Here is a 15,745-nt window from a genome sequence, read left to right on the forward strand (position 1 = left end):
TTTGGGGATCCTTGGTGTTGTCCGTGGCTGGGGGGAGGAGACTGAGGACGACATTCTCCTGGGCGATGAACAGGTGCCATGGCGCTCCACCGCTTTCAATTTAGTGCAAATGGGGACCTTCATGCTCCAGTGTTTGAAGAGGGACCCCCGTATAAAAAGCATAAAGGGCAAGGACCAGTACTGGGTGGCAGCGTACTTAGACCCCCGGTACAAACACAAAATGGCAGACATGTTACAAGCATCACAGAGGGCTGGCAGAATGCAGCATTTCCAGGCCTTTCTGCGAGAGATGCTGCATTCTGCTGTTGCGGGAGCTGGCAGAGGAATTTCCACAGCGAAACAGGTGCGGGTACCAATCCTACAGCGCTTGCAAGAAGAGAGTGGTTTGAAGATGTGTTGTTCACTTTGGATATGAGCTCATTCTTGCAGCCAACCCATCAACAGCTGCCCTCCGGATCCAGCCTCAGGGAACGCCTAGACCGACAGATGTCCAGCTACATCGGATTAATGGCTGATGTGGACGCTACTACTACTACTGGGTGTGCAGGCTTGACCTGTGGCCAGAGCTGGCACAATTTGCCATGGAACTCTTGGCTTGCCCCTCATCAAGTGTCCTGTCCGAAAGGACGTTCAGCGCAGCAGGGGGGATTGTGACCCATAAGCGCACTCGCCTAGCTCACAACAGTGTGGACTACCTCACATTTCTAGAAATTAATGAGACATGGATCTCAGAGGAATTCAACACCTGTGACGACCATCTGTAATTAAATTTCCTCATGCCAGCCCACACATATCCGCCATCACCCAGAACAAAGAATGGTTCTTGTCTTATGTATATACAGCGGCATAAAAGGCCTTTTCTGTCAGGTTAATGCCTAATTTTGGGTGCCTCTACTCCAGTGGCCTACAGTAAACTTTTTATCCAGTGACCGCCTAATGTACCTCCAGACACATAATCAAAAGTTCTTTTCTGTCAGGTGAATGCGTAGATTTTGGGGCCTGTACTGGCCTACAGTAAAACTTTTAGCCGGTGACCGCCTATTGTACCTCCAGCCACATCATCATAAGTTATTTTCTCTCAGTTGAATGCCTAATTTTTGGGGCCTGTACTGGCCTACAGTAAAATTGTTATCCACCGACCGTCTAATGTACCTCCAGCCACATAATCACTTGTTCTTTTCTGTCAGGTGAATGCCTAATTTTTGGGGCCTATACTCCACTGGCCTACAGTAAAATTGTTATTCAGTGACCGCCTAATATACCGTCAGCCACATATTCACTTGTTCTTTTCTGTCAGGTGAATGCCTAATTTTTGGGGCCTGTACTCCACTGGCCTACAGTCAAATTGTTATTCAGTGACCGCCTAATGTACCTCTAGCCGCATAATCACTTGTTCTTTTCTGTCAGGTGAATGCCTAATTTTTGGGGCCTGTACTCCCATGGCCTAAAATAAAAATTTTCGAGGCTCCAGCAAGGCACATTTTTGACAGTTTCCCTTTAAGACTCATAAAAATGGCCCCTGATTAAAATACATATTTTTTGTGGGAATTTTTGCCATTGATCCCACTCTGGTATGTCACTGCCTTTGTTGTGGGACTGTTTGTGCACTTCTAGTAAGTATCTGGTGGCTGCAAATATGACCTGAAGGTTTTTCAGGTTCGCCTGCCATTAAAGTGAATGGGGCCCGTTCGCGAAATGTCCCGGCCGATGTTTGTCCATCACTATACAGGTCACTGTGTTCACGTTCTTCACTGAAACGACCTGTGACCTATAATAAGACATTTCCTCTGTTGAGCTTTAATGCAGACAGATTCCCTTGTTTTACAATGTGAATATAATTGACAGGCTTTACATTTGTATTATCTATATATCATCAATCAAACTGACATATGCCTTAAAGCCTGAAGATGCACGTTTAACCAAAGTACATTTATCATAAGCATAGAGGTTAACATTTTTTTTTCTTTCTAGGTCAAATGTACCCAGACCAATATTACCATGAGAAACAGCACAGCAGTGTTGGACTGGAGTTAAGGTGACCATACACATTACAGGGAGTGCAGAATTATTAGGCAAGTTGTATTTTTGAGGATTAATTTTTTTATTGAACAACAACCATGTTCTCAATGAACCCAAAAAACTCATTAATATCAAAGCTGAATATTTTTGGAAGTAGTTTTTAGTTTGTTTTTAGTTTTAGCTATTTTAGGGGGATATCTGTGTGTGCAGGTGACTATTACTGTGCATAATTATTAGGCAACTTAACAAAAAACAAATATATACCCATTTCAATTATTTATTTTTACCAGTGAAACCAATATAACATCTCAACATTCACAAATATACATTTCTGACATTCAAAAACAAAACAAAAACAAATCAGTGACCAATATAGCCACCTTTCTTTGCAAGGACACTCAAAAGCCTGCCATCCATGGATTCTGTCAGTGTTTTGATCTGTTCACCATCAACATTGCGTGCAGCAGCAACCACAGCCTCCCAGACACTGTTCAGAGAGGTGTACTGTTTTCCCTCCTTGTAAATCTCACATTTGATGATGGACCACAGGTTCTCAATGGGGTTCAGATCAGGTGAACAAGGAGGCCATGTCATTAGATTTTCTTCTTTTATACCCTTTCTTGCCAGCCACGCTGTGGAGTACTTGGACGCGTGTGATGGAGCATTGTCCTGCATGAAAATCATGTTTTTCTTGAAGGATGCAGACTTCTTCCTGTACCACTGCTTGAAGAAGGTGTCTTCCAGAAACTGGCAGTAGGACTGGGAGTTGAGCTTGACTCTATCCTCAACCCGAAAAGGCCCCACAAGCTCATCTTTGATGATACCAGCCCAAACCAGTACTCCACCTCCACCTTGCTGGCGTCTGAGTCGGACTGGAGCTCTCTGCCCTTTACCAATCCAGCCACGGGCCCATCCATCTGGCCCATCAAGACTCACTCTCATTTCATCAGTCCATAAAACCTTAGAAAAATCAGTTTTGAGATATTTCTTGGCCCAGTCTTGACGTTTCAGCTTGTGTGTCTTGTTCAGTGGTGGTCGTCTTTCAGCCTTTCTTACCTTGGCCATGTCTCTGAGTATTGCACACCTTGTGCTTTTGGGCACTCCAGTGATTTTGCAGCTCTGAAATATGGCCAAACTGGTGGCAAGTGGCATCTTGGCAGCTGCACGCTTGACTTTTCTCAGTTCATGGGCAGTTATTTTGCGCCTTGGTTTTTCCACACGTTTCTTGCGACCCTGTTGACTATTTTAAATGAAACGCTTGATTGTTCGATGATCACGCTTCAGAAGCTTTGCAATTTTAAGAGTGCTGCATCCCTCTGCAAGATATCTCACTATTTTTGACTTTTCTGAGCCTGTCAAGTCCTTCTTTTGACCCATTTTGCCAAAGGAAAGGAAGTTGCCTAATAATTATGCACACCTAATATAGGGTGTTGATGTCATTAGACCACACCCTTTCTCATTACAGAGATGCACATCACCTAATATGCTTAATTGGTAGTAGGCTTTCGAGCCTATACAGCTTGGAGTAAGACAACATGCATAAAGAGGATGATGTGGTCAAAATACTAATTTTAGAAAAATTAAAAAAATCAAGCGGAGATAGACAGATTCCTCAGAGAGAAGTTGGTGGCATTCCCGGCTCGGTCTGACAAGATGGCGCCGCAGGCTCGTGGGCGTGACTCCGAAGGAGAGGTAGAAGAAGATGGTGACTGCACAACAGACTCAGGCGAGAACGTGCGACATAAAGATAATGGCGCACTAACCAAAGCTTTCTTCAAAGTTACCCTGTCCCAGGCTCTAGCACCATTAATTCAGGAGATACGGGAGCTGAGACAAGACATGAGAGCTATGGGGCATCGAGTGGGAAACTCAGCAAAGCCAAGTGGTGTCGCACAGCGCAGCCATAGTGCAGACGCTGGAAACTCAGATCTCCTCGCTAAATACTGCCCACCTCATGATTGAGGATCAAGAGAACAGGAGCCGGAGGAAAAAAATCTGACTAAAAGGCCTGTCGGAGTCAGTGCTGCTGGGGGAGCTGTAGACCGCCGCCAGAAAAATATTCACAGATCTTCTGGGAGAAAGCAGGGCCGAAGACATCATCATTGAAAGGATTCACCGCTCACTTCGCCCTCCGCCTAAACAAGGAGAACCAGGGATGTGGTATGCAGACTATTGAGCTTCAGAGATACAGCAGCCATATTACAAGCCTCAAGGGAGAGGAAAGAGTTAAGGATGGTGACTCAACTGTTCTACTCTACCAATATGTAGCCCTCTCAACCATAGCCAAATGTAGAGCCCTTAAGCCTCTCATCTAAGAGATCAAAAAATACTTTACAGATGGCTCTATCCTTTTGGGCTAACTTTCGCAAAAAATGGCCGCCGCTGCGTGGTTCGCACGCCCCAGGATCTATCCACTGCCATCTCTTGGATACAACGCCCATATCTATTGAATCCTGGTTCCCAGTGGATATTACCTTATCCAAGCTACCTCAACTCCCTACCATTGAAGCCTGGGAGGTAGTTACTAAACATAAAGCTCCCAACAGCAAAAGGTGCATAGAATAAGGAGCAACTGTTATACCTGCCATACTTCAAAGAAACAACATTACAGGAGTTTATTCAGGAGTGCGCCATTTCTGTTCGCTACAAGAGCTCTACATTTATAACATTGCTCAGTGTCAAGATAGGCCCCGGACCCTCATATTTGGTCATATACTTACAGAGAATACCTTTTGTCAACTATAGAGATGGTAGCCTGTAGACTGCGTCTGCAAGAGGCCCATTTTAACAATACGCGAGAAATATCAGCGGACCTGCACAGAAGACCTATAGAGGGTGCAGGATATTTGTTTCTGAGCACTCCATCATATAACTCTGGCGGTATACATCACTTCTTTTGCAGGACTAACACTTACTTACGGTTTTCACTTATTTTTCTAAGCAGGATATTAGGTGTATTTGATGTAAGAAGCACGGGCATGAGGGTCCGGGTTGGGATGATTTTCCGATACCACCTGCCCCCGCATACTGCACAGTGGTCTAATGTGAAGATCACTCAGGTACTTTTGCTCCTTGTGCTAGTTGATCTGTCAGTTATGTTGGATGCTAGCACAGTTAGCAAATCGCCAATCAATAAGTTTCAAATGATTCAATACTATTTACATACTTTAATTCTGTTTTCTGTTTTACCTTCTATAACACCTTGGTTGATCTACAAGAAGCATGAACTGGGTGCCCCCACTGACTCCCCATGGCTTCTGTGAAAGTGACTACCCTCAATGTTAGGGGATTCAATACGCCTCAGAAAAGATTGCAGATCCTAACCATCCTACACAATAGTAAGAGTGATATTTGCTTCTTACAGGAGACACACTTTAAGACGGGAAAAATCCCCAAACTGTCTCAAGTAAAATACACACAGTGGTTCCACTGCACATACCAGTAAGCAGCTAGGGGAGTCAGTGTGGCAATCAGTAAGCATATACCTTTTGTACCCATAATAGTACAACATGACCCAGAAGGCATGTTTATTTTTGTTAAAGGCAAAATAGGACAAGTATTACTCTCCCTGGCTAGCCTATATGCTCCTAAGTGAGCATTCACACGACCGTATTGGTTTTGCGGACCGCAAATCACGGATCCGTGTGTTCCGTATGTCTTCAGTTATCTTTCCGTTTCCGTTCCGTAAGTCTGTATAATACGGACGTGGTGCTTCCGTGTGTCATCAATTTTTCACGGTCTGCAAAAAACTGAAATGGGGTTTCCTAGAATGTTTTCAGTCCAGGGGTCCGCAAAAAACTGATGACATACGGATGCATTTCCGTGTGCTATCCGTTTTTTACGGACCCAATGACTTTCTATGATTGCGGCCAAGTATAGGACATGTTCTAAAATAAAAGGAACGGACAGCACACGGATGACAATGAAAGGCATTCCGCAATTAGAAATGAATGGGTCCGCGCATTGTCCGCAAAAATTGCGAAACGGACGCGGAACGGACACGGAAGAAAAACACGGTCGTGTGAATGCTCCCTAATTCACAGCAGCATAGATGGATCAAAACGACCCTATCCAAATTCCAAGATTTTGCAGAGGGGATTCAGATAGTATAAGGGGATCTTAATGTGGCACTAAATCCCACCCTAGACACCTCACAAGGTACCTCCACTAAATCCCCAAAAACGCTAGGAGGAATACAAAGGGTATTAAGAGACAATCACTTATTGGACTGATGGAGAACACTTAACAATGTAGATAGAGATCACACTTTTTTCTCAGCGGTACACCGATCCCATCAACGATTAGACTATGTTCTAATATCTACACATAGTCCCACATAGACATGTTAAGCAATTCAGTGATCGGACCTATCACAGTCTCAGATCATGCCCCTGTAACCTCATCACTCTCCTTCGCCAACATTACATTATCTTAAGTGTAGTTCTTTTTCACCCAGATCACCCTCACCACCAGCAATTCTAAAGCTAATTTAGATCCATCCAAGGATTTACGTGTTGACAATTTTTGTGTTGACAACGTTTATTTTCACTGTTTTAGGTTTCATTTATTATGAATGGATGACAAACGAGACCACATAAACAGCTACTTTATGTGGCAAGTTAGATAGAATGACATATTATGATTAATGTTTTGGTGTGTCGTTTCATTCCCACCCTTCCTTACCATATATCCTAATCCCCGCTACCTTTGTCACTCCTCAATTCCCCCTACCCCCTCCCACCCCACTTTCATATTGCACTATGTATGATACTGTACATTTGGTGTTGATTACATTGTAATACCAGACTGTCAGAAATACTGGAATTTTTGAAAACCTTTAATAGAAAGAGATTTGTTATAATATAGCAAAGGAACCTTTCATTTGTAGGTAAAAGTATGAATATATTGAGGAAGAAACTAATGTGCTTTGATGGATAAATTCTACATAATTTTTTGCCATATGAAAACATATTCCATAATAAGACCTTGAATGATACACTGACATTAGTAGAAACACATGGGGGGACATTTACAAAAGATTTTAAGCATAAAATAGTTGCTAATTATGGTGCACTCCGTGCCTGTGTCATAATTTCCTATTTTTTAAGCTTCTCAACACTTATTTGAAGGGGTGAGAAAGGGGTGGAGCTTAGTGGGACGGGCTGGGTTTAGCTCGGCCCACCGGATTTACTATATCTTACACCATAAGCTGGCACCAGTTATAGCTCAAGTCTACGCCAGCCCCTGGCTGGTGTAAATTTGAGTTTCTGGCGTATGGTGAGGCAGAGATGTGACTAATTTATTATAAGAGGCATTTTCCTCTTAATACATTTGGTGCATTCTACTCTTTAGCAGGGGGGTTAAGATTGGAGTATGGGAACGCCAGTCTTTATAAATCTCCCCCATAGACTAAGGGCTCATGCACACGACCGTATGTATTTTGCGGTCTGCAAAAAAAAGAGTAACGTCCATGTTGCATCCATTTTTTTGCGGATACATTGTAACAATGCCAATCCTTGTCTGTAAAATGGACAAGAATAGGACGTGTTCTATTTTTGCGGAGCTGACATGCTGACACACAGACACGGAATGCACACTTAGTCATTTCCATTTTTTTCAAGCCACATTGAAATGAATGGTTCCGCATACGGACCTGTAAAAAACGGAATGGAAACGGAAGAAAAATACATTCATGTGCATGAGCCCTTATTGACACATAGACTCATTCTCATCCAATGCTATGACACTGGACAGCTTCCAGCAATTAAAAGCACAGCGTAGCCATTCATTGAATCAAAATTCTTTCACGTTCCTTAGCGCAGACTGCTGTTTACTAAATAGTTCTATACAGGAGAAGAAGTAGTCATTTAGCACCTGCCAGACTCCTTATCAACAGCACAATATCCTGACACACAGATCTTTATCTGCACCCAGACACCCAGCAGCTTCATGCCTCCTCAGAAAGATAGTACATTTTTTCTTTTCATTTACAGGACAGATAAGAATTCCCACATCAGGCGTCTATCTTAATCTCTAGCTCCCATCGTTCTTAATAGGGCACAAAAAGAATTTGCAAAACAGGATTATTTTGCATTCTAGCAGATAACATTCTGTACCATTGCAATATTAAAGGCTTTTTATGCAGCTGGCCTTTCAAACAGCTGAAAGCATAGTCGCATGTAGGTGTATAAACATCAATATGTCTGTTGGCACTATGACCTAGCGTGAGATTCAGTGTTACTTATTGTTTTTTAAATAAGTAAAGCATTACGTCTTCCTTGAAATATTCTTCTACAATATGTATGTGAAAAATATTCTTTAAGCTTTTTATATTTTGATGGATAGCCATAAATTGGATGCTTACCTAACGGGGATTGGGATCCACATTGCCTAAAGCCTGTCTATTGTAAGAAAAAAATTGACAGCAGTAGATTGTCTTTTTATAATGGGCCTCATTTATGAAAAAAAAGTGCCTGAGCAACCAATCGCAGTGCAATTTGCATATTTCCAAAGTGTTTTTCCGAATTTTACCCCATTAGGTAACAAATGTTGCCAAAATCCTTTTATAGATCAGGTCATTTTTGTGTAGTGTAGTTTTTTTTCCAAGTCTCACTTGGTAACTTGGAGATACAGTAGTCCAATTGCTGGTACAATACACTGCAATAGTAATCTTTTGCAGTGTATTGTACTTGTCAGTTTTACTCTGGTAGGGCCTGGTAGGTTTTAGTACAAAGCAGACCCTGAGACCTTTGTAAGGTATCTGGCTGTTATAATAACCATGAGGACCCTGAAATTGTGTCGTGGGGGCCTGATGGAGGAGAGAGGGAGATCGCTTCCTCTGCAAAATCCTTAGATGCTGCCTTTACTACTGACCACAGCATCTAAGGGGTTAAATGGCTGGGATCATGCTAGCACCAATCTCAGCCATTGCAGCAGAATGTCAGCTGTATGTTACATCTGACACTTACTGCTGATAGCGGTGGCTCAGTCATTGAGCTGCTGCCATCTCCATGCCGTTAGAATATGGCATAGTGCGCTAACGTTCAGCATGCCATTGGGTTAAGAGGTTAAACACTAGATAGCCAATGGAAATCAATTAGCACACCTATAACGTAAAACCATTGTTAATATTCCGCCTGTCACACACAGCGTAGACCCAGGCATACAGTACATTATACATTTTCAGGTATCAGACCTGGATAGCCAAAGTGTCTTCTCATACCTTCCATAATCCCCAGGAGCAGTGGCCACATGTTGTGGATCGGACATCACAAACAGCATTCGCGAATTCGAGAATTCGCTATTATTTTCTTGATTGCGAAAATCGACAATGTAATATTTGCGGAAAGCGCGCGCAATAAAGGCGTCGGTCACTTTTGCTACATTTTCCAAGCTGCTAGAAGTTTCCTGAGACTGGAGAAAATGGTTGGCACGGCAGAACATTAAAAATGGCTTTATATGCAGATAGAGTGCTCCAATATATTTGCGATTGCGCTAATCGGCAATTAATGATGCACATATTTTGGCGCAATACGTGAAACTTCACATTTTAGCAGGTCTGACTACATATTACTGATTGGTGCACTATGTATTGTTGTGACATCACAGCACTATGTCTGTTGCATGTACTGTATGTACTGTATGTATGGACAGCGGAACATAGACAGAGAAACTTATCACACTACCTAACACACTGCACTGCAACAGCTACACTATATCAGTATATAACCTACACTGACTATCTGTATTATATACAGTGGATATAAAAAGTCGACACACCCCTGTTAAAATATCAGGTTTCTGTGATGTAAAAAAATGAGACAAAGATAAATCATTTTAGAACTTTTTACACCTTTAATGTGACCTATAAACTGTACAACTCAAATAAAAAACAAACGGAAATCGTTTAGGTGGAGGGAAGAAAACAGAAAAAAATAAAATAATGTGGTTGCATAAGTGTGCACATCCTCTTATAACTGGGGATGTAGCTGTGTTCAGAATTAAGCAATCACATTCAAAATCATGTTAAATAGGAGTCAGCATACACCTGCCATCATGTAAAGTGCCTCTGATTAACCCCAAATAAAGTTCAGCTGCTCTAGTTGGGCTTTCCTGAAATTTTCTTAATCGCATTCCCACAGCAAAAGCCATGGTCCACAGAGAGCTTCCAAAGCATCAGAGGGATCTCATTGTTAAAAGGTATCAGTCAGGAGAAGGGTGCAAAAGAATTTCCAAGGCATTAGATATACCATGGAACACAGTAAAGACAGTCATAATCAAGTGGAGAAAATATGGCACAACAGTGACATTACCAAGAACTGGACGTCTTTCTAAAATTGATGAGATGAGAAGAAAACTGGTCTGGGAGGCTACCAAGAGGCCTACAGCAACATTAAAGGAGCTGCAGGAATATCTGGCAAGTACTGGCTGTGTGGTACATGTGACAACAATCTCCCGTATTCATTATATGTCTGGGCTATGGGGTAGAGTGGCAAGACGAAAGCCTTTTCTTACAAAGAAAAACATCCAAGCCAGGCTACATTTTGCAAAAACACATCTGAAGTCTCCCAAAAGCATGTGGGTAAAGGTGTTATGGTCTGATGAAACCAAGGTTGAACTTTTTGGCCATAATTCCAAAAGATATGTTTGGCGCAAAAACAACTGCACATCTCCAAAAGAACGTCATACCCACAGTAAAGCATGGTGGTGGCAACATCATGCTTTGGGGCTGTTTTTCTTCAGCTGGAACTGGGGCCTTAGTTAAGCTAGAGGGAATTATGAACAGTTCCAAATACCAGTCAATATTGGCACAAAACCTTCAGGCTTCTGCTAGAAAGCTAAACATGAAGAGGAACTTCATCTTTCAGCATGACAACGACCCAAAGCATACATCCAAATCAACAAAGGAATGGCTTCACCAGAAGAAGATTAAAGTTTTGGAATGGCCCATCCAGAGCCCAGACTTGAATCCAATTGAAAATCTGTGGGGTGATCTGAAGAGGGCTGTGCACAGGAGATGCCCTCGCAATCTGACAGTTTTGGAGTGTTTTTGCAAAGAAGAGCGGGTATCACGGTCGGCGTGGCTATCACATACGTGACACAGGGGGAGGGAACGAGGAAGGCCCTGCCCAAGTGAGAGGGAAGATGGTGACCCCTGACTCACCTGGCGGCTGGCACCTGGCTGCCCTGACGTCCCTAGACGGGTTCCTCACCCGTACGCCGATCACGTGCCTAAAGCCCTGGCTTTCCCTGAGCTGAGCCCTAGGTAGTGAACAGGGCGATGGGAACACTAGTCCACACCACTAACTCTAAGGGAAAACACCAAGGGGAGGACAGACAACACAGACTCAACATATATTCCCAGGTGGGCGACAACAGGAGACAACAATAAGCCCAACAGGGATCCGGAGGGTAGCACACAGGAACGACAACCAGGATTAATCACTCCAGTGGGTCAGTATAGATGTCCAGGCAGGAAGCTCTATAACTGGCAACTAGAGAAGTGTGAGGGGAGAATATAAGGAGGTAGGGAGTGGCAGACAAGAAACAGCTGAGGAGGAGAAGCTACGGATCCCTGAGAGAGACAAAAAGGATAGCAAGGCAAACACAGAAAACAATCACTAAGAAATAACGTGATCTTTAGATATAGAGCGCGCAGCCACCCGCTGCGACTTCCTGACCCCGGGTATAACGGAGTCAGACGTGGCTCTTGATACCCTCGTGACAGTACCCCCCCTTTCACGAGGGGCCTCCGGACACTCAGGACCAGGTCTCTCCGGATGAGAGGCATGGAAAGTCTGAATTAACCTGTTGGCGTTTAAACTGGCGCTTGAAGAGTGGCGTCACTTCTTAGAGGGAGCAATCCACCCCGTCACGGTGATTACGGATCATAAGAACCTTCTGTACCTAGAATCGGCTAAGCGTCTCACCCCTAGACAAGCTAGGTGGTCGCTATTCTTTAGGCCAGTTATAATATCACGGTCGGCGTGGCTATCACATACGTGACACAGAGGGAGGGAACGAGGAAGGCCCTGCCCAAGTGAGAGGGAAGATGGTGACCCCTGACTCACCTGGCGGCTGGCACCTGGCTGCCCTGACGTCCCTAGACGGGTTCCTCACCCGTACGCCGATCACGTGCCTAAAGCCCTGGCTTTCCCTGAGCTGAGCCCTAGGTAGTGAACAGGGCGATGGGAACACTAGTCCGCACCACTAACTCTAAGGGAAAACACCAAGGGGAGGACAGACAACACAGACTCAACATATATTCCCAGGTGGGCGACAACAGGAGACAACAATAAGCCCAACAGGGATCCGGAGGGTAGCACACAGGAACGACAACCAGGATTAACCACTCCAGTGGGTCAGTATAGATGTCCAGGCAGGAAGCTCTATAACTGGCAACTAGAGAAGTGTGAGGGGAGAATATAAGGAGGTAGGGAGTGGCAGACAAGAAACAGCTGAGGAGCAGAAGCTACGGATCCCTGAGAGAGACAAAAAGGATAGCAAGGCAAACACAGAAAACAATCACTAAGAAATAACGTGATCTTTAGATATAGAGCGCGCAGCCACCCGCTGCGACTTCCTGACCCCGGGTATAACGGAGTCAGACGTGGCTCTTGATACCCTCGTGACAGCGGGCAAATTTTGCCATGTCAAAATGTGCCATGCTGATAGACTCATACCCAAAAAGAGTACTGTAATAAAATCAAAAGGTGCTTCAACAAAGTATTAGTTTAACCCCTTAAGGACTCAGCCCTATTTCACCTTAAGGACTTGGCCATTTTTTGCAAATCTGACCAGTGTCACTTTAAGTGCTCATAACTTTAAAACGCTTTGACTTACCCAGGCCGTTCTGAGATTGTTTTTTCGTCACATATTATACTTCATGACACTGCTAAAATTGGGTCAAAAAAGTTAATTTTTTTGCATAAAAAAATACAATTTTTACCAAAAATTTTGAAAAATTAGCAAATTTCAAAGTTTCAGTTTCTCTACTTCTGTAATACATAGTAATACCCCCAAAAATTGTGATGACTTTACATTCCCCATATGTCTAATTCATGTTTGTAGCATTTGGGAATGATATTTTATTTTTTGGGGATGTTACAAGGCTTAGAAGTTTAGAAGCAAATTTTGAAATTTCTCAGAAATCTTCAAAATCCCACTTTTTATGGACCAGTTCAGGTTTGAAGTCATATTGTGAGGCTTAGATAATAGAAACCTCCCAAAAATGACCCCATTCTAGAAACTACACCCCTCAAGGTATTCAAAACTGTTTTTTCAAACTGTATTAACCCTTTAGGTCTTCCACAAGATTTAATGGCAGATTGAGAAACAATTTTGAAATTTCTATTTTTTGGAAAATTTTCCAATATAATCATTTTTTTCCAGGAGTAAAACAAGGGTTAACTGCCAAACAAAACTCAAAATGGGTTGCCCTGATTCTGTAGTTTGCAGAAACACCCCATATGTGGTCGTAAACTACTGTTTGGCCAAACGGGAGCACATAGAAGGAGGGGAACACCATATGGGTTTTGGAAGGCAGATTTTGCAGGACTGGTTTTGTTTATACCATGTCCCATTTGAAGCCCCCTGTTGCACCCCTAGAATAGAAATTTCAAAAAAGTGACTCCATCTAAGAAAGTACACCCCTCAAGGTATTCAAAACTGGGTTTACAAACTTTGTTAACCCTTTAGGTGTTCCACAAGAGTTATTGGCAGATGGAGAAACAATTTAGAAATTTCAATTTTTTGGAAAATTTTCCAATATAATAATTTTTTTCCAGCTGTAAAACAAGGGTTAACTGCCAAACAAAACTCAAAATGGGTTGCCCTGATTCTGTAGTTTGCAAAAACACCCCATATGTGGTCGTAAACTGCTGTTTGGCCAAACAGGAGCACGTAGAAAGAGGGGAACACCATATGGGGTTTGGAAGGCAGATTTTGCAGGACTGGTTTTGTTTATACCATGTCCCATTTGAAGCCCCCTGTTGCACCCCTAGAATAGAAATTTCAAAAAAGTGACTCCATCTAAGAAAGTACACCCCTCAAGGTATTCAAAACTGGGTTTACAAACTTTGTTAACCCTTTAGGTGTTCCACAAGAGTTATTGGCAGATGGAGAAACAATTTAGAAATTTCTATTTTTTGGAAAATTTTCCAATATAATCCATTTTTTCCAGGAGTAAAACAAGGGTTAACTGCCAAACAAAACTCAAAATGGGTTGCCCTGATTCTGTAGTTTGCAAAAACACCCCATATGTGGTCGTAAACTGCTGTTTGGCCAAACGGGAGCACGTAGAAAGAGGGGAACGCCATATGGGTTTTGGAAGGCAGATTTTGCAGGACTGGTTTTGTTTATACCATGTCCCATTTCAAGCCCCCTGTTGCACCCCTAGAATAGAAATTTCAAAAAAGTGACTCCATCTAAGAAAGTACACCCCTCAAGGTATTCAAAACTGGGTTTACAAACTTTGTTAACCCTTTAGGTGTTCCACAAGAGTTAATGGCAGATGGAGAAACAATTTAGAAATTTCTATTTTTTGGAAAATTTTCCATTTTAACCCTTACATAATTATTACTGGAAAAAATGGGTTAACAGCCAAACAAAACTCAAAATGGGTTGCCCTGATTCTGTAGTTTGCAGAAACACCTCATATGTGGTCGTAAACTACTATTTGGCTAAACGGCAGGACATAGAAGAAGGGGAACGTCATATGGTTTTTGGAAGGCAGATTTTGCTGGACTGGTTTATTTACACCATGTACCCTTTCAAGCCCCCTGATGCACTCTAGAGTAGAAACTCCATAAAAGTGACCCCATCTAGGAAACTACGGGATAAGGTGGTTGTTGTTTTTGGACTATTTTAGGGGTAAATATGATTTTTGGTTGCTCTATATTACTCTTTTTTGAGGCAATGTAACAAAAAAAAAATTCCAAAATTGTTTCTACATTCGCTATTTAGTTTTGTTGAACACCTAAAGGGTTAACATAGTTTGTAAAGTAACTTTTGAATACCTTGAGGGGTGTAGTTTCTTAGATGGGGTCACTTTTTTGGAGTTTCTAGTCTAGGCTACATCAGGGGGGCTTCTAATGGGATATGGTGTGAAAAAAAAAACTGTCCATCAAAATCTGACTTCCAGAAACCGTATGGAGTTCCCTTCGTTCTATGCCCTGCCGTGCGGCTATATAGCCATTTACGACCACATATGGGGTGTTTCTGCAAACTACAGAATCAGGGCCATAAATATTAAGTTTTTTTTGGCTTTTAACCCTTGCTTTATTACCAGCAAAAAGGATTCAAATGGAAATTTTGCCCAAAAATGGGTGTTTTGGCACCGTTTTTTTTTTATATTTTTAACACCGTTCATCCAAGGCGTTTAGTCAAAAGTTATTTTTATAGCGACGACTTTTACGCACGCGACGATGCCCAATATGTATGGCTCTCAGACTTTGGAGACACTAAGCAGGCATCCTAAAAACTGCGGCCCTCCAGATGTTGTAAAACTACAATTCCCACCATGCCCTGCTGATGGCTGTAGGTTGTCTGGGCATGCTGGGAGTTATAGTTTTACAACATCTGGAGGGCCGCAGTTTGAGGATGCCTGCTCTAAAACTAATAATTTTTTTGGGGAAAAAAAATTGTTTCCGTGTCTCCAAAGTCTGAGAGCCATAGTTTTTTATGTTCTCTAGTGGACTGTTGGGGATTATAAAAATTTAGTACTCCA

The sequence above is a fragment of the Bufo bufo genome, chromosome 5 (assembly GCF_905171765.1).
Source record: "Bufo bufo chromosome 5, aBufBuf1.1, whole genome shotgun sequence".
NCBI classification, from domain to species: Eukaryota; Metazoa; Chordata; class Amphibia; order Anura; family Bufonidae; genus Bufo; species Bufo bufo.